This window comes from Microcebus murinus, chromosome 14 (genome assembly GCF_040939455.1).
Source record: "Microcebus murinus isolate Inina chromosome 14, M.murinus_Inina_mat1.0, whole genome shotgun sequence".
NCBI classification, from domain to species: Eukaryota; Metazoa; Chordata; class Mammalia; order Primates; family Cheirogaleidae; genus Microcebus; species Microcebus murinus.
The window spans coordinates 25,027,352-25,052,435 of NC_134117.1; the positions used below are offsets into that span (position 1 = coordinate 25,027,352).

The following is a 25,084-nucleotide window of genomic DNA, read 5'->3' on the forward strand; positions in this document are numbered from 1 at the left end:
CCATTGTTTATATGTGTGTGTTTAATTTATCTTCCTAGGGTACAATGGGAAAAACTTAGGTCATTTAAGCTCAGAAGCTGATTGAAGAATACAATTCAAGGACCAGTTTTAGGGAGGACCTTAAATGTCCTCATAAGATAATATTCTTTGGCTTGTTTTCATGCATATTGCTTCTCCAGCACGTTTATCATTTGACATACTCTATTAAACCACAACCACATCAAAGCATCCCTATACTGTTAGATTTCAACAGATACACCAGTTACAGCTTTCAAGAAGTACTTTTTTCTAGTAATACACCTATCCAAGCACAGTGCTCAGAACTAGATAGAATGAACAGCACTCTCTGGGACAACCAAACAGGACTCCATTAGTACTGCCTTGCTCTCTGTGACAGTCAAAAATCTGCCAAGGAGCTTCCCCCACCCCTGCATTGTCCAACCTTAATCATAAAACACTACAGATGCAGACTTTCTCAAAATGTACAGGGATTGTGTATATTTGCAAAGAACAACTATTTTTTATGCTTCCAAATTCTTAATCCTGTTTGGAGCTGTCAGTGGGGGTTAATGGAAGCCTTGGATAGGAGAATTCCAATCTGGTTGGCAGATGGATAGGTTGGTTATAGCTGCATAACTATGTCTTGCCTGCAGGCACAATTCAGAACACTGTTAAAGCAATATAAAGTCTCTGTCAAGCTGAACCATTTGGATCAGTAGCAAGGAGAAATAATAATAAAAAAGAAGTTCATTTCTGGGCCTTGTGCATTTATGCTAGTATGCAGAAACTGATTAATTGTCATAGTGTGCTGGTCTTCTATACCTCAGATATCTACTTCTGGAGTAGATTTTGCATGCTAATATAATCATTCTCCCTCTTGAGACATTAGCAAATAATCAAATGAAAAACAGGATCATAATTTACTGAGATTCGAGCAATTCTCTATGCAAATTTGACTTGTTATTGCTGCTGCCTCGTTAATCTGAATGCCTTTGACAAACTCCTTTGATTTATGAACTCGTGACAACTCCAATGTGTATATATTTTGCTAGATTGACATTATCATTAAGAGTGGGTGGACTGAGCTCACATGAATGGCTGATTTTATTCGCTGGTGTCTGCTGCTCAACAGCTGAGCATCTCCTCCTCACAAAGCCCCTGAGCGGCAGGCTCTTCCCATCTTCCCATCCATTCATCATCTCGATGTTAATTGGCCCAGGCTTTAAGCAAATTTTCAACACGATTTAAAGGCACGATGACACTGATTACTGACCCTCTGCCATACGGTGCCTATTGATTAACCTGACAGAGATGATGAGCTTGAGGGAAACTAGGTATGTGGGGACCTCAGGGGGAAAAATATATTGTCTATGCAGGCAAACACTTGTCATTACCTCACAAGCCAGAATTTGCACAGCACACATTCTTAAAATACACTACTGCTTTAACACCTACACCTAACACAGACAGTGCTTTCTGTATTCAGAGATATTACAGATATGTCATGTCAAAGTACATGACACATTCAGTATTTAGAAGAACTCCCCAGATAGATGGCTGCCTTTCAACCAATTATGCTTGTGCTGGCTGATGTATATAATTTAGGTTAAATTCAAAGAAAGTAACTAGATGGCCTGGTAGTGTTATATCACACCAGAAACAATAAGAATGGGAAAACAAGTTGGAGTCATGAAAATAAGGAAGAAAGGAAGGATTGAAATTATCTGTTGTCATCCTACCACTATTTAAAAAGCAGGTATTCTCAAAGAGGAAAAAAAAAATCAATCTTATTTTAAAAATTTTTATTTCTGTTCTTTTAATACTGCTACCTGATTCCACAACTGTCAAACTATGCCAAGCACAGAAAGTACCAACTGAGTATTTTAAAATAAAGAAATATTTTAATTCTAGCAAACAGATCTCTTCTTGCTTGCCCATTTTTAACAACTGCTGTGCATACTGCTATACTTACAAAAACTGTGCAGGATCTTTGAAGTTAAGCTTCATAAGAACTAAATGTTTTATCAGAGAAAAAAATGAAAGTTCATAATTAATAGTTACTGAACACATACATTAGTAACAAACAAAAATCTGCTTTAAAATACTGCTAGGTCTGCTAATTGATACAAAGTCATGCAGCAAACTATCAGAGATTTTTAGAAAAAGCAACCATCTTTAGATAGGGACAGTTATTATTTAAAACAAAGCCAACAAAATATCCTCCCTCTGGCCACACATATCACCTTGTTTACTTACGAGTCCTGTGGGGACAGCCAACATACAATTTTATACACGGAGATTTTGGAGCAGCACTAACGGTTATTTCAAAGCTAAAATAATAGAAAACGGAACAACAGCCCGGCTGTAGTCCCTATTATAGTGACATGGGCTGTTAATGTAAGAGATCAAATGTTTTTCAAGTCAAACAGCATTGGTGCCTGTTATACTGGAACATGTAGCTTACATTCTAAAAGCCTGCCTCCTGCTCTTTTAAGATAAACAAGCTCAACTAAGCACTGAGATACTCTGATAAGGATAGAAGAGATGAACTGCATCAGGGAGTGACAAGGCAAGGACGTGAATGAGTAGTGTTGCTTTTTTGCTAACTTTTAAGTCACAGAAAATATCACAATACAACATTTTAATATTTCACCATTAAAAGTCTACTATAGGAGAAAGACAAATTTGTAGTAATAAATATGAGGACAAAAAAAGCTAGAATAGTTATTTCTCTGTTTTGTGAATAGGAGAGATATTACACAGCTGTCTGAACACATTCAGCTTTGTGACTTCTTAATCAAAGGTTTGAACATCAACTTAGCAATGACTGTGAGTATATAAAAGAGTTTGTAATTGTGTTAATATGCTCCACATCAGAAGTAATAGTCCATTTAACTAAAGGTTTTTGGGCTCTAAAGTCTTGAATTCAAAACAAACAAAACAAAAGGAACTTCACACCTTATCCTTTCAAGTAGGTGTTTTTACATTTCACTCTGCTTTACATACCAATGCAATCACAAAACAACATCTATTTACAATGATGTGGCTTAATATTAAAAAACCTCTTTCAACTGTGGGGCTGGCTTACAAAAAAAAAAAAACAAACAACAAATAGGCTTGCAAAGCAGGCATCTATAAACTACTGTAGGTTGTTTGTTTTCTTAACAGAATAAAGAAGACAACCATTCTTTTAGAAAAAAATGGATTTCATACAGATGTTTACACTGTTTAAAATACAACAATGTACAAAGTAGCTAAATAAGCAAGGTAAAATAAATAACAATTCACCAGGGGGATTTGGGATAGAAAGACATATAAAATAAAAAGCTAATCATACCTATTACATGAATAAAAATATAACTAGTTTAATTTACCTCTTACCTTTAAATCTATTATGAATCTTAAAAACCTTTTTCTTCTTCAAGATATTACCCTCATGATCATGTGTTTAGGACAGATCCTTATACATCACTATTTTCTTTGCTGCCATATTTACACATTTAATTCAGAGCTCCTCTGCATATAGTTTTGTGTAAATTAAAAGGCAAACAACATTTGCTTCTACAATGAGGACATCTGCTTATTTTTGTAACTCAAAGACCTCTGCATTATATAGGTTTTTTGATTTCTCAAAATAGGATTAACTATAGAACCCTTAGAATGTACATCAAAATCTTTTTCTGACAAATTATTTCTGTCATCCTTGTTTCTGATTTTTTTCCCACTTCCATCACTTTGGATCTTTTCTTTACTTGGTGTTACCATTCTATTACAATTCAACAACATCTTGAAAGAAATTTAATGTTCCTTTAAACTTGATAAACTGTAAATAAAACCATCCCAAGTAAATAAGTACATTTCTGAAAACCAGATTGGACTGGATTAAGAAGTTTAAGTGCATATTTCTACCAGGAAATGGCCCTTATTTAATCATTCTTTTTTTCCTTATGGAGAAATTATTATTCTATAGATTTATTATAATCCTATGGCCCTCCCCAATAATTTTACAGAGTCTTAATGTCTTTACAGGTCTTTAAATTTGCAAATACCATTCCTCTCACTGATTTCTATACATTTTTGCTTCCCAAGGCTGTAAAACATGGCAAAACAAACAAACCCAAAAAACTCAAACACCATACTTTATATCCCTTCCTTTCCTCTTAAAATGCTAAGTAAACTAAATACTAACTATATTCCTTATTTGGAATACTTGAGTTTAATCTATAACTTTTGCTTTTACTGTAAATCCTGCTTTCTCATTTTCTGCTCATCTCTACTACAAAAATCAAAAAGCTAGGATGAGGGAAAATGTTTTTCAACAGAAAACAGTTAATATAACTCATACTGACTGCATTCTAGGTCTCTTAGTAGCCAGACACCAAGGTAGTATTGGCTGAAAGGATTTAAAATTTAAGTGAGAAGCCTTCTATTTCTGAAAGGTCAAAGGTTACAAATACCAATTGTGTCTTCAATTTTTCATTTGTTAATATCAGCAAACAACAAAATGAAAATAAAACCAAAACTGATTAACTTGGAGTTTGACCAGGAGTAGTTTAATAAATTTATTTAGGAAGATGGCTAATTTTACTGCCCCAGGGATAACCAACCTTGATGGGGGTTTTAGCTGTGGTTTAAAATAATGCTCTTTGATGTGTAAGTAACAGATTTTTAAAAGATTTTTCTTTTTCTACAAAAGAAAAAATTGCTTTTTTCTGTACCAATGCAAATGGTTTCTACTTAAAGGATATGTTTGTGTGTTACTCTAACAAAATTATTTATCTTAAACTTGAGGTCTTAAATTATTGAAATGCTAGAAAATGGCTGTATACCTCTAATCTTCCATTTTGCTAACTATATAGAATTTTGTCACGTTTGACAAATCCTACAATTAATTTGATTATGCTGTCATTACTTTCCATACCATAACTATCCTCAATCTAAATAACAACAAAAAAAATCTATATTATTTTCTCAGAATTACCCCATAAACCACTTAGATAATTAGTATCATTTAGCAGGAATAAAGAATTTTCTTGGCCGGGTACGGTGGCTCATGCCTGTAATCCTAGCACTCTGGGAGGCTGAGGCAGGCGGATTGCTTGAGGTCAGGTGTTGGAAACCAGCCTGAGCAAGAGCGAGACCCTGTTTCTACTATAAATAGGAAGAAATTAATTGGCCAACTAATATATACAGAAAAAATTAGCCGGGCATGGTGGGGTATGCCTGTAGTCCCAGCTACTCGGGAGGCTGAGGCAGCAGGATTGCTTGAGCCCAGGAGTTTGAGGTTGCTGTGAGCTAGGCTGATGCCACGGCACTCACTCTAGCCTGGACAACAAAGCGAGACTCTGTCTCAAAAAAAAAAAAAAGAATTTTCTTTGGAAATATTAATAATACTTGTTTAAATAAAAAATAAGTGAGAAACATTAATCCAAATGTTCCCAAAGTATTCTGTCTTTGATCACCTCAATTTTAAAGTGGACTTTTGATTTAATAATCATTTTAGCACTGAAATTCAAATTCGGTGAATTTTAATCAATGATCTTTTAACATCTGTTATTAGCTATCATGAATAGCATTTTGTTGTGTTATAGAATGAAAAAACTGCTTCACTAACAGATATCAAACAATTTTAATACCACAGTAGTTATTTTAGTAGTACAGAACCTGTGAATACCATAATAGCCAACTTTGGCATTACAGTATGTCCTGCCAAAATCCCCTACTCCAGAAATCAATGTATATCTTTTGCTCCTGCTGACAATGAAGGAATACTTGACTTCAAAACCAGTTGGTTATCACTGACTGCTATACAAAGGACATTCTGGGTAGTGGTCAGTAAAGAAAGCACGGCCATTTCTAAATGCCAGTTGTTCCCAACATCTCCTTTCCTGCTGAGTGGAATGAAGTCTGAGAGCACTGACTGGTGGGTCATTCAACCCATGAGGGCCTGGAAAGGTTTCAAGAATAACAGAGGTCATGTAATTGCCAAAAGAGCATTAGCCACTCAATCATAATGGATAATTAAATGACCTACATGATTCCTGAAATAGCTGCTCTATATTTGGTCTATTACTTGCGTCCCCCAAGATAAGCTACTCATCTGGTCTGCTTTGACCCGCAAAAGTCCAACCTGTGCCAGAAAACTAGCTGCATGCGTCTATTGCTTTGTAAACCCCCTGCAAACCTCTCCACCCCCCTTGGTCATGCCCCAGACTCTGCTTTCAAGAGGACACACATAAAAAAATCAATCTCGTATCCTTCTCCCTATTGTGCTCTCTAGAATACAAATGACTAAAGCAAAGAAAAAAATTAGTAAATTCCTGGTTTAGATCTTTGGGGGATAAAGGGAAGAAACATAAGAGCTACAGAAAAGGAAAGTCATGATAAATTTTTTTAAAGTTCTGCTCATATGCCTTCAAAGAATTTTACATTTGATTATAAAGCTAGTCAGGGATTGTTGTGGGCAGCACGTCATTAAAACTCCAATTGCCTAGACTGCATTTTTGTTGGTGTGGGCTATTAGAATCTTTCCTGGCCTAGTTTTTAGTCCATACAGAAAGCAAACTGTTCTCAACAAAATGAAATATACACAGCACCAACTGTTTATATAACAGCAGGAGCAAAAGGAGCAAGAATCTATATGCTTCAAATTCTCATCTCTCTGAACAGTTCGAAAGTCTCACTAAAATACTTTAACAGAAATATAACCAAATAGAAGCCAGGTGCATGAAATAGCAAAAATATACTGGAGAATTTGCTTCTTTAGGAGAAAAAGTCTACCTGTGGCCCTAGAGGTAGCTGCACATCTAGCAAGCACTACAGAAAGAGGCGAGAGACAAGTAACCAAAGACAATCCCACAATAATGGCAAGGGAGAAGGGATGTGAGGGACAAAAGAGCTCACATTTAGAACACCTTCGAGGCTAGTAGGATTTTTCTGTTTCCACAGGAAATTACGTAGCTTAAGGCTACTGACTATCCTGATCTACTAGTACATGAATGGCTTATTAAACCTAGAACATATCTGTTTTAGTTAACTTCTGGGCAAGGAGGGGGGTAGAGGGAGAGATGAGAACAAAATGTACTTAAATGCTGAATTTTTTCTCTAGGCTGAATGCCTTTCATCCAATAAGACATTCAAAGCAGTGACCCAGCAAATGGATTGAAAAAGCAATCTTCCGTCCCAGTGCCACATTATCATTCCTATTCAGTATTCTCCATGAGATATCTCAATCAGCTGTGTGTAAGTGACAACGCAGCCCATTGCTGGGTTAATTAAACATTTGACTTTAACACCCTCCCCGTCATTAAGCAAATAAAAACAGATAATTCAAACTGCACTTCATCCTCAGGGTACACAACACACATGTCAAAATTAAGAGAGTCCAAGGCCTCTGGGGAATTCTGTTGGGGCTATAATCAGTTTAAATCTTATCTGGTTTATCAATTATTCTATTGATTAAACCAAAGCGATTATACACAACTCCTCTGCCACATGGGATTGATGTCAGCAGAGCAAGAAAATAACTCCAGGAGGTTCCAAACTGATTTAAAAAGAGACCAAAAGACAGACCAATAATAGTCGATTATTACATACCAGTGATCCATATACTGAAGAGTTGATTCTTAGTTTCAGGTGGGTGAAGTGAACTGTTACCAATCACTAATGTCCCTCTGCTATACACCTTACAGTTGGCTTGAATAAATTTATGTCTTGAAATATAAACATATTTTCTACTGATTTAAACAGAAGCTAGGATACTCAGCAGTTGAAATATATTTTATAGACACTCACCCTAAGCTCTAACAGAGAGAATCTCAAATAGCGAAGAAAACTAAATTTTTTTCTAATCTTCTTACCTATATGCATGTGACTAGTAACATGCAAGCATGAAAAGGGACACACTTGAGAGCTAATTCTCCTAAAAATTACAATAGCCCAGATATTCCAATGTCCTAAAACACCATATTCGTAAAAAATAGAATCTAAGAAATAAGTAAGACCTTACCATAGATACAGAGTCATGATTCCTTTGATTAATTCCGGGGCAAACATCTTCAAAGCCATTAATAACATTGAAAATTTAGAGCTATATCTTGAAATGAAATACTGATATCCTCACCCTAACACATAAAGTTTCCACCAGAAAATTCTAACCACAATTTAGATACCCTCCTGCTCAATTCATTGTGTAATACTATTCAAATGTCTAGAACCTTTATCACCTCAAGGCCATGCCCTACTATATACGAGAAAAGCACTAATAAAACCTACTAACAAAGGGGGAGGGTGGTGGTTAAACTACTCCATACCTAAAATCTGTGCACTCATAGCCATGCTCTTTCTTCAGAAAGGAAATTTGTTCACGGCTACATCGGTACCACATGTGCATTCAACCATAATTTAACTTATCTTCAGATTTTTTGTTTTCCGGCAGACTAAGTAAGAAACCTGCATTAGCATGCTGTATTCTACACTCACCACTAGAAATACTGAGGGTGCTATTTGTAATTGTATTCTTTTTAAGAGGTTTATTCTCTGCAGCTGTTTTCTGCTTGCAGTGTATTTTGTGTAATCAGCACATCATCATAAATACATTGGCTGTTCCCCTGAGGGTAGCTGTCAGTGTTTAATTTACAGAACAACCTGGCCAATGTGAATTTTAACACTACAGCACTATGGCAAGGAGTTACTACACTCTGTGAAAAACAGGTTTCTATGAATTTTTATATCAAGAGCCAGTCCCAGGACAATTTAGGCTCTAGAAATAGACTGTTTAAAGAAGCACTTTATTCCTTGTATGCAATGGACTCTTTCGCATTTATAACCTTAGAAGAAGCTTAGAACTAACTACCAAAGCACAAGTGGGCATCACCAATTCTGAAGACAATAAGGATTGAAAATCTATGATCTATCAGTAGGAGGTACTGTAACAAATGTCACCTATCTCTGAGCTACATATAAAGCTACCACAAACATCACTGCTGCCTTAGAAGGTATGTAGAGGCAGAAGGAAAACCATTTAAAAGACAGACAAGTCTGAAGTATGCATTATCACTCTTTTTTTGCTGGTAAGTATACTGTTTCCATAGGACTGCTAACTAAGTGAGACCTCTAGCTCAATAGAGGGAAAAATTGGTGAGAATGGCTGGGCCTGGTGCTCCCGCCTGTAATCCTAGCACTTCGAGAGGTGGAGGTGGGCAGACTGCTTGAGGCCAGGAGTTTGAGACCAGCCTGAGCAACACAGTGAGACCCTAATCTTTACAAAAAATAGAAAAATTAGCTGGGCATGGTGGTGGTATGCACCTGTAGTTCCAGCTACTTGGGAGGCTGAGGCAGGAGGATCACTTAAGCCCAGGAGTTTGAGGTTGCAGTGAGCTATAATGTTGCCACTGCAGTCCATCCTGGGTGACAGAGTGAGATGTCATCACAAACAAAGGAAAAAAGAAAGACTAATGGTTATTAACAGTGGTAATCCCCCCAAAATTATATGAATAATGACTGTTACATAGGTTCTCTATAAATGTCTAGTAAATAACTATAAGTGCTCCATGAGGACAGGGTCTGAATCTTAATTTATGTCCAATACTTTGTACAGTACCTGACACATAGAAGCTACTCTGTATACAAACCTAATAGAGTCTTGGCCAGTTATAAATGGCCACGTTACTTATAAAGCTTTAGACCTATATGCAATGAAAAGGCATTTTCTAAGTCAGTAAAATGATGATTTAGAAAATGCCCTTAAGGCCAATATAAAGAGTACATATCATATATTTTAGTCATTTTAATGATAGCTGGTTGTACAAAAAACCTAAGTTGCTCAATCTTACAAAATATTGGCATATTCAAACCTATATCTTAATAATGAAGATCACATAGAAGAAATTAAAACTTTTCTATGCTTTATACTTCTTTCATGCAAAAAAATTGAAAGAGATCATTTTAATTGCTCAGAAAGGTAACCAATAGCACTTTTCTATTACTGAAGTAGTTTTTATATGTATCACACATAGTCCATAAATCAAGTGATTATACACATGTATTTTCCTGTTAGGACTATTTTTATAAGTTAGAATGCCTAGAGTTAACTGAATTAAGACACATTTCATGCTGAGTTGTCCTCAGTATATTTGCTTTTAATGTTGTACAGAATTATATTTTTGTGATGTTTTATAAAATAATTAAATTGTGACTAAGATTCTTTTTTTTAAAAAAAAAAAAGAACAAAATTACCTACTTAACTCTGGAGAATTTCAAACTTGCCCAAATTTGTAGTAAAGTTAAATTTTAAACTATTAAGCAGAATAGAGATTTGTAGAACTTGCTCTGATACTACTACAATTAAAATATTTTTCTATAACAATTTCTTATTTTATATAAGCAAAAAAATCATATACAAGTGAAATTTGATTACATCTTTAAAGTGACTGACATCAGTATTTCTGACAACCAGAAACAAGTTCTATTTAAGAAACAAACAATCCCTATATTCATCCTTTCTATGAGGATAAGACATTTCAAAAATGTAATTCCTTTTTACATTTATAACACATAAAGAGAAAAATGAGAAAGAACATAACCCACTAACTCAATTTTGATTTTCTGTCACCAATTAAAGGTTAGAAATTTTTAATTAAGTTGAATATTTACAACTTAGTATTTCATTAAAAACTTGAATGCCTAATAAAACATATCTTAATTTTTAATAAAGAAATTTATCACATTTGTTCTTCAATTTAGAATTACAAAAACATATCCTGGGACCTTTTGAACTAAACTGGATGGGGTTAGACTGAGGTCACACTAGATCAGATGACTGCATTTTCTCTTCCCTGGAGACCATGTAGTAGTTCCAGAGGCTGCCATTAGATAGCAGCACAGTACACATCATCAGTCATGTCTCTAAATCTCTCCTGTTAAGGTTGGAATTATCTCAGTTACATACACATACACACTAAGGCGCGCGCGCACACACACACACACACACACACACACACACACACACACACACACACACACACACACACAGATTCTAATTCAATTAGTGCAGTCGGCAACTCCAGAAAAGAGTAATTCAATTAGTGCATTGTGGAGCTCTACAATACCTCTAAGCAGATGTTCACCATCTTCAGGAACTGGAGCTAGGTTTAAAATACCTGTCCCACTCAGATATGCCACGACATTATATCATTTGTCAAAGTGCTTACATATGCTTTCCTGGCTTCAAAGAAAAGGTGAGGAAACAAACCCAGGTTAAGTTCCTAGAAATTTTTCTATCATCCATGCCAAAGAAGTATATGCAATTTCTGGCAGTAAATTATATTATACAAATTATGTTCAAAATAAGATGTGTCAGGCCGGGCGTGGTGGCTCACGCCTGTAATCCTAGCACTTTGGGAGGCCGAGGCGGGCGGATTGCTCAAGGTCAGGAGTTCGAAACCAGCCTGAGCGAGACCCCGTCTCTACCAAAAATTAAAAAATTAAATTAATTGACCAACTAAAAATATATATACAAAAAATTAGCCGGGCATGGTGGCGCATGCCTGTAGTCCCAGCTACTCGGGAGGCTGAGGCAGTAGGATCATTGAGCCCCGGAGATTGAGGTTGCTGTGAGCCAGGCTGACGCCACAGCACTCACTCTAGCCTGGGCAACAAAGTGAGACTCTGTCTCAAAAAAAAAAAACCAAAAAACAAAAAACAAAAAAAAACAAGATGTGTCTATACTGTACTTTACATTATTACACATTTCTTTACACATTATATCATTACAGACTTTTGCAGCACAGTCTCTAGTTATGCACTGTAATGAGGACACTGTGAAGGTAGGACATGTTCCTAAAGAAAGACAACAGCATGCTAACACTAAATAGAAGGTTATGAAAATGACAGGAATGATTATAGATATATTCCAAAGAAACACTAACAGAACCAGAAACATTTAACCTGGGGAAGATATAAGCAACAGGATAGCTATTCTCAAACATATAAATATATGAAAAAGAGAACAATTACTTTATATAACTACAAAAGGCAGAATTAGAATCAGTGGGTGAACAAGAAAGAAGTTTAGTTCCTTCTTGAGGGAAAATTTTCTAATAGGACCAAGAAAGAAGAAAACAAGATGCTTCAAGAACTTTCAGCTCACCAATAATGCAATGATCAGGCAAAGATTAGATGACCCCTGCCGAACACACTTCATAAAGGATTCCTGTGTTATGTGACTACTAGATGGCCTTTTGATGTCCTGTCCACTGCTGAAATTCTATGATTCCATGAATATACTGATTTTTGCTCATAAGGCAAGCATGAAGTTTAAGTAATAAAGCTAATCATTATTATGGAGGTGTAGCTGTATGAAAGCCCATAAGCTGTGAGGCATTTCCACTGTAATTGATGCATTAATAATATACCAAGGGAAAAAGAAATTTTGTGCAGTTTCTCCATACTAGATTTAAGAGACTCCATAAAAGCACATATTTCTACTCTCATTGCATTCCTCTTATTCTTCTAAGATTAAAAAGAATGGTTTATTTTCATTCATCCTCTGGAAATCAGCCAATGAGAAATCAATTTCTACAAGAATGATTTTTAAAAACTCCCCCACTGAGTCAAGACAGTGGGTTCTCATAGCTTAAATGCAAATCTATGTCAATATTAACGCTTTAAAAATACAGAGCAATACTTAAAAACAACAATAACTAGTTCTTAATATCCCTCCCTTTGGTCTTACTTTCTGAGCACTGTATTTTTAAATGAGGACATAATTCTGGATACAAGGGAGCAGGACTTTATTTTACAAACACTGTCTCCTCTCCTTCCATCATGACTTCAAAGCAGGAATTAAGAAATGTCAGGAGTGATTACCACCATTTTTCCAGTGCATTTCACCATGTATTTATGGCAGAGAACAGTTCTTGCCTTTCACATTTGCAGAGTATCAGACTAAACTAAATAACTGTCCTCAAAAACCATCAATAAGGATAAACTGAAGTACTATCAACACACAAACTCTTTTCCATACTCCAGAAAAATTGCAAAAGGTCATTCATTCTCAGTTAAAACTTTATTTGTAAGCTCTACGTCCACAAAATGGATGAAGACAAAAGCACACATCTATCAACAGTGCTTCCTTAGAAAAAGAAAAATTTTTAAATATTTGTTGTTTTAAGATGCTTAAGTTAAAATAGTAATATTAAACTCATATTATTACCAAGTATTTTCTAACAAATATATGTTGGCTTTTACAACAAAGATTTTCTATTCATGTGCCATTAAGTTGGACTAGTATAAGCATAATGATTCTTCCATATTACCTATTCATGAACTTTCTTACTATTAATACAAATAGTAATATAAATACAAATTTTGCACATTTTTAAAAAATTTCTTTCTCTTGCCAAAATTTTAAAGTCTTTCATAATTTGATCACTTGTCAAAGACACTGGATAATTAGAGTAATAAATAAAATAACTGGGTTCATTTTAATTTGACTGGCAGTACTGCCATGTAGTAGGCTATCAGTTTAACAAACTATGTCACTGCATCTCTCATCTGTACCCATTACAGCCTTCCTAACGTCCTGCCTCTACAAAAACAGAACTGGGACCTAACCTGTATCTTCCTCACAACAGGGTGTTCCATAACACCAATATTAGTAATATAGTAACCCAACTTTAATCTCCTTTGCCCATACCTCACAGCCTGTGTTTATGTTTCAGTGTTAAGTTTATTTGCCTCCATCAGCACAACTTCTAACATTGTCCCTTTTCGTGTATTTAAGGCAACTACTTCCAACCCTATCACTGAAAGTGGACAAATGGGGGAGAAAGGAATAAACTGCAAACACCTCCAACAAGAAAGGTTGCTTAAAAAACCAAGTGTCACATTCTGACAGTTCAATATTTCATAGCCAATACAAGGAATGTGCAATGACACTGTAACTTTAAATCTTTTCCTTCTATGTCAGTCTCTCTTTCTCTCATTGTAATGCCAAAGGGAACAGCAATCAGAGTGGAGATGTTCAACGTGATAGAGGTCAGGACACCATCGGATCAACGTACCAGAAACACGACCTTGTTTATTTTTTTTCCACAGTATTATTGTTTACAGGGTGCTTTGCTCGTGTACCTTGTGGTTCTTAGCTAAAAGATGAAATTACAGCCCAGGATAAAGCGCTCAGGCACACATCCAATTTGTGTTTCCATCTCAGAAAACAAAAAGCTTCTAAGGCCCTCAGGCTGCCATTCAAACTTGGAGGCTGACATTTTTAACAGCATGAACCAGAGACTGGCAGAGAGAATGATCTAATGCATTTCTGACTTGTCAATCAAAGATCTCACCTCTGCTGTCTTGTAAACAGTTGGGGGCCATCTAACTACATTCATAAACCTAGGGAGAGCTTATTGCCAGCTGGGCTGCCGGAGCCGCATGCTCTGGCTTCTATTCACCAAAATCATGATTCAGTTTTATAATTTCACTGTAAATAGTCCATAGGCACACTTCCAGGACTACTGGAACAGAATCAGAGTAGGGAATACAAAAGAGAATCTGGTCAAACACTGTGTTATTTTCAAGTTGATGGATCCTGTACCCATTTTATCCTCATTTTACAATTCCCCCCAAAGGACTGTATTATGGGGCAGCTGAAATGCTTAAAAAAATTAATGACCAGCCAATTAAAAAATCTAGGGGAATTATACTAATATTATCCAAAAATTTTCTTTTATGGTTTATTATCAGTGAAGAAACAGGTACTCCTTAAAACAATGGCTCATGTAAAGTGTATAAATTGCAATGAGCAGCATCTATATTTTAGTAAAACTAATCATGTATTCTTTTAAATATAAAGCTTCTCATGTTCATATACAAAAGCTTTATATTTACTAGTTTGAAATAGTGCAGTATATACATGTATGTGTTTGAAACATGGAAAGATAAAATGAGATGACTTATCCTGCTACTCTGTCCCTATTTATAACCATCTTACCCAACACACACAACTAATTAAACCCAATTAGGGTAATACTTGAAATTTTACAAAAGGATCATGTATGAAAATGAATACTCCTTTTCTTCATGTCAATTTTACAGGGCACAGAAATTCAGTTTAATTTATACCAAGCCACAGATACTAGGTTTGTGGATTTGAACAAAGGGTCTGAAGGATTTGAATGGTACACCTGAGAACTTTAAAAGGCAGATGACAGATAACCCACCAGGAGAAGGTACACTGCAAAATCCCTTTTCATCATGATGTACTACATCCCAAGCTCAAATAACTATTTCAAAATACAATAGACTTGGTCTCCAGAGGACTGGTCAAGAGAATATAGAAAAGCTCAAAGCTATTCAACATCACTCTCAGGAAAAACAAAACTCATATGTATCAGCTCCCAATAGTAATGCATTAAGTTCTTAGATGCCTATGCAGCTAAACAAGTCAAGAGATTGGACTTTTTTTTTTTTTAATGAGGCACTTGTAAATAATTTGAGTTTCTTTCTTCATGAAAAATGACAAGGGAAACAGTTTCCTGAATGCTGTCAATCTACCAAATTTCCACATCTTGGCAGTGGACATAAAATACCAAGTCTGGAAATACACACAAGGGCAGACAGCAAAACAATAAAACACCACCATATAAAGCAGAACAATAGTGAAAGAAGGTACAAATGGCTGTGGCAGTCACAAAACATCCAATAATGATTACTGAAAAGAATCACAAAAAGAACTCCTGTGGTACTACGGCCTCTACTCAGCACAAAGATGGCAATAATAAGGTAATCTTGGAATATAAAGAAAGTAGTATGTACCTCTCCAGAGGACACAGGTAAGTCTTAACTGCCCATAGCAAGAATTTGTCTCATAAGGAGAGTATAACCACAGAAGCTCCCATTACCTCTAAAAGTTTTCATCAATTCCATCCTTCTGGTTTGTGCTTCACTGGGGCAACTTCAGGCCCCCTGTGGCACCTATACTCTCCCTTCTGCCATTAAGGGTACTGTTGAAGTTAGTGCAATTAGGAAAAATCCAACATTATTCAACACAAATAAAATAAGCAATAAGCCCTCTTTGTGGAGTGAAGAATTTAATTTTGAGAATTCATCATGAAAAATTTACAGAACTTTTTTTAAGGAAATCTGATTGTCTCACAATAAGATGATTTGGTATACTCTTTAGGTAATGCCTGTAAAGGAATATTAGCTGCATCATAGACATGTCAAAATACTCACAAATAGAGGAATCTGTTATTACAAAATGTGAAGTAGTTATTTAAATAACCAAGCAGGCATCTGGAAAGACATATCAGCCCAAGATGTCATTTCTCCAAGCAGACTATTTCCAGGATAAGGTAAAATGTAGCAAATTCAGGTTATCTCTACTTTTCTTACTGAGATGCACATAAAGGTTATGAAGGGTAGAAGAGGAAACAACAGATTTCAATATTAGCATAAATATTTTTAAATATTATACTTTATTTTATTTTATTATACTTTATTATATTTTATTTATATTTATTTTATTATACTTTATTATATTTTATTTTATTATACTTTATTATATTTTAAAAACTATGCTTTCTTTTTGGGATATTATCTTCAATCATATATTTCCAACATTTTGCACCTGTACTTTTTAAACTCTGTGCCTAATCAAGGCTCTAATAAAGGGTCACTTTCAATGTGGCTAATGATTTCCATCTTTTCTCTAGACTGTTGTTTATCACTATCTGCATTTCAATTTTCCCAGTGCTTATTCTTTTAAAGAATAAGGTAAAATGCAATAAAATAGTAAAATAATTGCATAAACATATACCACTACGAAAAGAAAGATGTTGACATCATTGAAACTGATCTGTTAGCTGGCTGGCAGTGCCACTATAGCTTGAAACGTGCATTTGTTCAGCAATGAGAGTCAAATTAAGCATACAGGATCCAATTCAGAGGTGATCATCATAGCTTGAGCTGTATAAAAGCCAAATGTATAAAATTTGAGGCATGCTCACAAATCAGACTTAGCATGTTTTTCTCTTTTCTGTGTAAATGTGTAGTCTTTGGAAGGGTTAATTATCATGATTTCTTTTCGAATACAGAACATTTGTGTGTATTTAGCAATTAAATGCTTTCCTCTACAACATACATGCTATTTGATACTTTTCTTCAAATTATCTAAATCTATTCATTAATTCACAAAAAGTATCAAATATTACACTTCACACTGTAAATATGAAATGAACAAAACATAGTCCTGCCCTCAAGAAACTCACAGTCTCATAAGGGAGAGAGACAAATACACAATTACAATAGTTTATCAGTGCTATGACAGAGGTACCTATTGCATGCTATGGGTACAGATGCTCTGACCAGTTTCAGGCAAAGAAAGTAAATATCAGGGAGGGCCTTTATCCTAGCGCAATTTGAGTTGAATTTTGAAGATTAGGAATTAGCCAGGTAGATAAAAGCTGGGAGGGGATAAGGGAGAACAGATGTTTAGGGTAAGGTTCTCCAGGTAAGGAGCACGGGATATGCAAAGATACAGATGCATCAGAGAACACTGTGCCTTCAGGGAACTGCAAAATTTGAAACGGCTAAAAATCGTATGAGAGGGAAGTGGTGGTGGGATATAAGCTAAGTTCAAACTTCATTCAATTTAAAAACATGTGCACAACTGTCCAAGAGATAACAGTAACCAAAATCAGTGTTACCAGCTGATGACTGTAGAATTTGAGCACGAAATTGAGCATGATATAGGTGAAATTCAGAAAGTACTAAATATCATAGAAATAGTAATATTTCTAGACATTTAAGATATTTCCTTTCTTCTTTCTATTTCTCTGTATTTTCTACAATATTAAATTTTTTATTTCTATGTTTTATAATAAAAATGGTAATAACATTTAAAAACAAAACAACTATCTGGACACGCCTCTGTGTGCACATGCATAGTTAACTCATTCCAAATCAAAGGTAACTAACATATTAATTACAATTATCTTAAAATGAAAGGATTATGGGTGATACTCTCTTATTTAAATATTTACCAAACAATTTACATATTCCACAATAAGCAATAATTAGTTTTATAAGCCAAAAAAAAAAATTTCCCCACAAAACAAACAAAACATGTTTGTCACTCTCTGCAAACCCCTAAGATAAGTGATATAGCTAGGATAATTATAGGTCAAATGTTAACACATGCACAAAAAATAACTAAAATTTGAATTATACAGCAACTGTCCTGTATAATATGAAATTATTCATATACAATACAGGGGCCATCAGCTAGGGCTATATAAGTATTTTTGTCATGGGATAATTTTCCTTATGGTATTATTTTGTAATAGGATTTGAATGTTAATTTACTTTCAATGTGATAATCCATATTCCCCTAAAATCTCAATTGTAAAATTAAGTCTTCCATACATATACAGAATAATGCTTAATTTCCCTAATAGTATTCCATTTTTAACATTTTACTCTGTATACGGTAAAATTTAGTCAACTTGTAAGCATTCTTAGGTAATAAAATACATTATCTCTCCTGTATTTAACCCCCAACAACTGCAATCTTTAACAAAGGACCCTTAGCTAATTTTAAAATATATTTTCACTTAGTTCAAGACTTCCTTAAAATTACTAACTATACTTGACACCTAAAATATGCTAAGGTCATATAGATCTATTTATATTCTTATTGTTAGAATTTCATTTCTCTTTCAGTATCTAAAGAAAAAAAAGGATCTTAATTACTCATCTGTTTTTAAGCACTTTCTACTGCTCATTTAATATTATAGATTATAAGATCACTATTTGCTGAGGATGAGCAAACGATTCCACAAAATACATCTGTTAATCAACAGAAATCCTCTTAATCACTTATATGCTTTTCAGAATAAACCAATGGAATAATGAAAATAAAAATATGTTCAAACTAAACGTATCCTCATGGAATCTATTTAAGCAATTTTTCAGCATCTTCTCTGTCACTAGCTTAAAATGTGTGGTTTGAAATGTCAATGATCAAACCATCCCAATATTGTAGTTTCAATCTGAGTTACTGAGGATAATCCAACAAATCCAGCAATGGACCCACAGTTCTTCCTTCTCTATTGTTATGAGAATTTTGATTTCTTAAGATGCTTAGAAAAAAGGCCGTGAGGCTATTACTGAGACACTTCCTTAAACACATTTGTCAATATTAGTAAAAATAAGTATTCCTACTGGGAAAACAACTTTGAAGTATTACTTGACTGTCTCTTTTAAAGTTAAAAATATACTTACTCTATGACCCAGCAATTCCACTCTTACATATTTACCCAAGAGAAATAAAAACACATGTCAAAGAAAGATTTACACAAAACCGCTTTTAGTAGCTTTCTTCATAATACACAGAAAACTGGAAATAATCTGAATACCTATCAATAAACAAATGTATGAACAAATTGTGGTGAACTAAGACAATGGAATATATTCAGCAATAAAAAAGAACCACTGATACACACAACATGGATAAATCTCAAAAACATTATGCTGATAGGAAGAAAACTGACACAAAAGAATATATCTTTCCAGGTGTTATGAAGAGTAAAAGAAAAAAAAAAAAAAAAAAGAATGTATCTTATATATGACTGCATTTATATGAAGTTCAAGAACAGGCTAAGCTAATTTTGACTGACAAATCAGAACAGTAATTGCGGATGGGGGATATGTATTAACTGGAAAAGAGTACAAGGAAACTTTCTCAGATTATGGAAATGTTCTTTTAAATATATTTTGCGATCGAGGTAGGTTACACAAATGTATACATTTTCAAAACTCATCTAAGAGTACATTTAAGAGCTGTGTATTTCACTATATGTAAATTTTATCTAAATAAAAATCTAAGTAAGTAAAAATAAAACCCAAATCAGAAAGATACAAATGTACTAAGATTGTTATAATTCCTGTAGTGGGAATAGGAAGTACTATATTCTGTTTCTGCCAATTAGTCAACCAGCAATATCAAGCACATGTGTGTGCTGAACCTGACATAGAATAAATTATTGAATTAATAGGATAAAACCAGCACATGAACCCATTACTTCCATTCTTGCTACTTAAATAATGGTCTTGCTGAAGATAAGTCAAGAAAAATAAATATTCATAGTTATAACAATGTTGGGAAAGCAAAATTTTCTCATCAATACCTGAACCAAGAGTAGGCTTCCTTACAAAAAAATTAGACTACACACTATGAAAAAAATAAGATTTACTAGCATACTGTTTTATAGCAAACTGGACAACTAGTCCTCCATTTTTTTTTCTTTTTGAGAGAGAGAGTCTCACTCTATCACCCTGGCTAGAGCGCAGTGGCATTATCACAGCCACTGCAACCTAAAACTCCTAAGCTCAAGTGATTGTCCTGCCTCAGCCTCCCAAGTAGCTGGACTACAGGCACGTGTCACTATACCCAGCTGATGTTTTCTATTTCTTGTAGACAGCAAGCAGCTAATTTTTTCTATTTTTTGTAGAGACGGGGTCTCGAACTCCTGGCCTCAAGTAATCCTCCTGCCTTTGCCTCCGAGAGTGCTAGGATTACAGGCATGAGCCACCGTGCCCCGCCTCTTCATGCATTTTTTCCTAATAATATAAAACTCAATCCGCTAGACAGTGTTTTAAGGACCTAATATAAATCAACTCATTTAATCCTAGCATCAACCCTATAAGATAGATATTATTATTGATAATAATATATCATTATTATTGATGATAAGGAACTTGAGGTATAGATAGGTCAAGTACTTATACAAAGGTCTTACCTAGAAAATACCAAAGCCAGGCTCAAATACCAGGCAATCTGACACCAGGGACCATGTTATTATCACCCACACCACACACTGACCTTTGGGGCTTCTTCTGTTAAGATGTTGCGTAAGCATCTTGTTTCTGCCTATGCCACACAATTTCACTCCTGCAATAGTTCAGGCCCACACATCCAATTTATTCTTGAATCTTCCAGAAAAAATCTCTAAACCAATCTTTCTCCAGATATACCCCAGAAGTAGTCACTTATGAGAAGATTATTTTTTTAAATAAATATTTGTTAAGTTTTGATTAGGACCAGATAGAGAAAGCCTTGATAGTGATGGTGAATTTGTTCAGAATTCTTTCCTACTGACCTTTCATTTCGCCTAAAGACTTAAGATCACTTTAGGCAAAATAAAAATTTGAATTTTTTTTTTTTGGTGCCTTGGAGTCCAAGTCAGAAGATTTTAACTTGCACGATTTTTAATTATGTATGATTATTTTTACGACTTGTCTAATTATAGTCCAAACCTATCCATATCACTGAGCAACAAACTACTAAAAAGCACTCAAAGGGGCACTGTGGAGGTCAATAGATAAGAGGTGAAGCGATTGCTTCTACTTTCAAGGAATTTTTCTAACATAACATTTCTCAAATTAAGCTAGGATACATTGACTACCTAGGGTCTACTGAATTCCCATGCCTGTATCCAGGGGTAGGAATCGGCATGTAGGTAGCAATGTATAATAGTCGTATTTCACTGTGGTTTAAATTTGCATTTCCCTGATGACTGAAAATACTGTGCATCTTTTCATGTGCTTATTTGCTATTTGTATATACTCTTTGGTGGTGTATCTATTCAAATTTTTTGCCTATTACTTGATTTCATTTATTTCTTTATTTATTTCTGAAAATGTTACACCACCTGAAGTGCAGTGGCCTCCTGTCTCAGCCTCCCAAGTGGCTACGAATGTAAGTGTACGCCACTGTGCCTGGTTGCCCATTATTTTATCAGGTAGTTTATCCTATTGTAAGAGTTCTTTATGTATTCTGAATACAAGTATTTTATTAGATATGTGTCATAAATGTTTTCTCACAGAAATTTTCAAAACAGTGAAGTCTAATTTATTAGTTATTTTAAGGGTTCATTTTTTTTGTCTTATCTAAGAAATCTTTGCCTAACCCAAAGTTGCAAGTGAGTTTTTTCTCCCCCATGTTCTATTAGTTTTATATTTTTGCTCATATGTAGGTCTATGATCCATCTCAACAATTTTTGTATATGGCATAGTTAACAGTTGAGGTTCACTGTTTTGAATAAGGATATCCAAATGGTCCAGCATGATTTGTTGAAAAAACTGAGACCAATGGATTGTAAGATAACAACACAGGAAGTTCACTGATTAGGTTTCAGATCCTATACTGCAACTAATCTTTAAGAAATCAGAATTACCTGAAGAAGGTATCAAAATATCTTTCCCTTTTCAAACTATGTATCTGTGCCAGGCCAGATAGTCCTCATATATTTCAACCCAAACAACATATCACAGCAGATTGAATGCAAAAGCAGATATGAGAATCCAGCTGTCTTTTATTAATGCAGATATTAAGGAGATTTTTTTTAAATGTAATACAATGCCAGTCTTAATTTTGGGAGGAAAACATATTTTTATACAAATGTTATTTGTATGTAATGATATGCCACAGGTTAAAGAGAATTAATAAATATTTAAATGTTTTCTCAGTTTCTAAATTCAACTATAGTAAATATGAATAGATAAAATCCACATAAACAAAAGCACTTAAGGGTACTTAATAATTTTTAAGAGTGCAAAGGGCTCCTGAGGCCAAAACCAAGTTGCCATCATCTCTCTCCTCAATTACTGAAATTATCCTTCTTATAGCCAGAGTAATGCATCTAAATGCATCTTTTCATGCCAGAGTAATGAAAATTGTATCAGGTCAAACTTGTGTTTAAATCCCTTCAGTGATTTACTAATCTTAGCATCAAGACTACCTACTTTCAATGGCCCACAAGTCCTGAGTGATCAACTTCCCTAGTCTTTTTTCACTTCATTCTCCCTTTTTTCTTTATTGTCTCAAATAATTATCTTGTTTTCAGTAGCATCCTTAAATGCAACAAGCCTCATCTGTCCTTGGAGCCTTTGCACTGGCTCTTCCTTGTGCCTGAAATGTCCCTCCTCCTCTCCTCCTTTTTGGCTTATTAATGTCTACTCATCCTTTAGATCTTAAACATTCTTTACCTAGCTCTCCTCACCCCAATCCTCAGGTTAAATCAGGTCCCTCTGTCATATATTCTTATGGCTCCTTGCACGTTTTCTTCAAGAATTTATCCATTTGGAAGATTATGTTATTTATTTATTTATTTTTCTTTCTGAGACAAGAACTTGCTGTCACTCAGGGCCAGAGAGCAGTGGCATTATCATAGCTCACTGCAACCTCAAACTCCTGGGCTCAAGCCATCCTTCTGTCTCAGCCTCCTGAGTAGCTGGGACTACAGTTGCACCCCACCATGCCCAGCTAATTTTTCTATTTTTTATAGAGACAGGGTCTTTCTCAGGTTGGTCTCAAACTCCTGGCCTCAAGCGATCCTCCTGCCTCAGCCTCCCACAGTGCTAGGATTACAGGCGTGAGCCAGTGTGCCCAGCCATGATTTAATTGCTCTCTTGCTCATTTCACAATACAAATATAATAATCATATATAACAATTAAATAAAATTTTGCCTATATACCCAAGATCAATAGTTCTTATCAGATTCTCAACGGGCTGCAGGATCACTGTGTAGTAAAGAATTAACCTTCTCTAAAGAGAGCTCTGGTCTTTGCCTTGGCTACTAGGAGGTTGTCTCTAGGCCCCTGAACTCCTTGCCTGATAGCTTTAGTACTGGACAAATGTGATTCATGTTGGAAGTGTTGAGCACAACACCTTATTAGTTCCAACACCAGGAAGAAACAGAGACTAAAGGCATTAGTGTTATCTATGGGAAGAAGGCTGGAGACTAAAGGTCAGTATGTGATTGCACTCCAATGCAAACTCTAGACACTAAAGGCTTGGGTGAGTTTCATGGTTGGTAATGCTGTGTGTATACTGTCAACACACTGGCTGGGATGCCATAAGCCATCCCTAACTCCATGGAGGGAGGATGATAGTAAATTCTACAGTTGGACTCCTCCCAGAGATTCTGCTCTATGTGTCTCTTCTTTTGGCTATTTTTAACCTGTATCTTTTCCCTGTAATAAACTGTGAGTATAACTGCTTTCAGTGAGTTCTGAATCCTTTCCAGCAAATTATCAAACCTGTGAGTGGTCATGGAGGCCCCTAAACTTGCAACTGGTTTCTGAAGTGGGGGAATTACAGTTTCCTCAGACTTTGCAGACTGGCTACACTCACTGCAATGCAAAAAAGGGTAAAAAACCAATAGGCTAGACTATGGTTCCTTGAGGGCAGAATCCTATGTCAGTATGACATATAATTAAAACATGAGAAATTTCACTTTGAAATAAATAGACACTCTCTGGACATCAATACTCTCTAATAATAGCAATCATGTTTATAATAGTATACATTTACAGATAAGGAAACAACTTGTTCAAGATCATACTACCAGGCCAGGCGCGGTGGCTCACGCCTGTAATCCTAGCACTCTGGGAGGCAGAGGCAGGAGGATCGCTCAAGGTCAGGAGTTCGAAACCAACCTGAGCAAGAGAAAGACCCTGTCTCTACTAAAAATATAAAGAAAGTAATTGGCCAACTAAAACTATAGAGAAGAAATTAGCTGGGCATGGTGGTGCATGCCTGTAGTCCCAGCTACTTCGGAGGCTGAGGCAGGAGGATCTCTTGAGCCCAGGAGTTTCAGGTTGCTGTGAGCTAGGCTGATGCCACGGCACTCTAGCCCAGGCAAAAGAGTGAGACTCTGTCTCAAAAAAACAACCAAAAAAAAAACCAAAAAACCACAAAGATCATACTACCAGTGACAAAGACAACATTTAAGACTTGATTTGACTAACTGTAGAGCTTACATGCTTTACTATATTGTATCTCATAGTATAAGCCAATGAAGTTTAATATAAAATTTTACAAAGGAAAAATTAAAATCTCTACCATTGTCATTAGTAAAATAGTATCAATAAAGACTAGCAACTGTTAATACAGATCAGGAATATGGAATACTTAACCTACCCTTTTAAAGTAAGATTTAGTCATAAGCATTCTGCTACTTACAGCTTGTCTTCAAACTTCTTTTAAATAGAATGTGAACTACATAGGTTAAAAACAAATTT

General features: G+C 35.2%; 1 protein-coding gene across 10 annotated transcripts in view; it reads right to left on the reverse strand.

Annotated features, from left to right (window-relative positions):
• Window positions 1-25,084, reverse strand: part of BTRC (beta-transducin repeat containing E3 ubiquitin protein ligase) — a 185,743-nt gene that overhangs the window by 96,712 nt on the left and 63,947 nt on the right. The window lies entirely within an intron of this gene.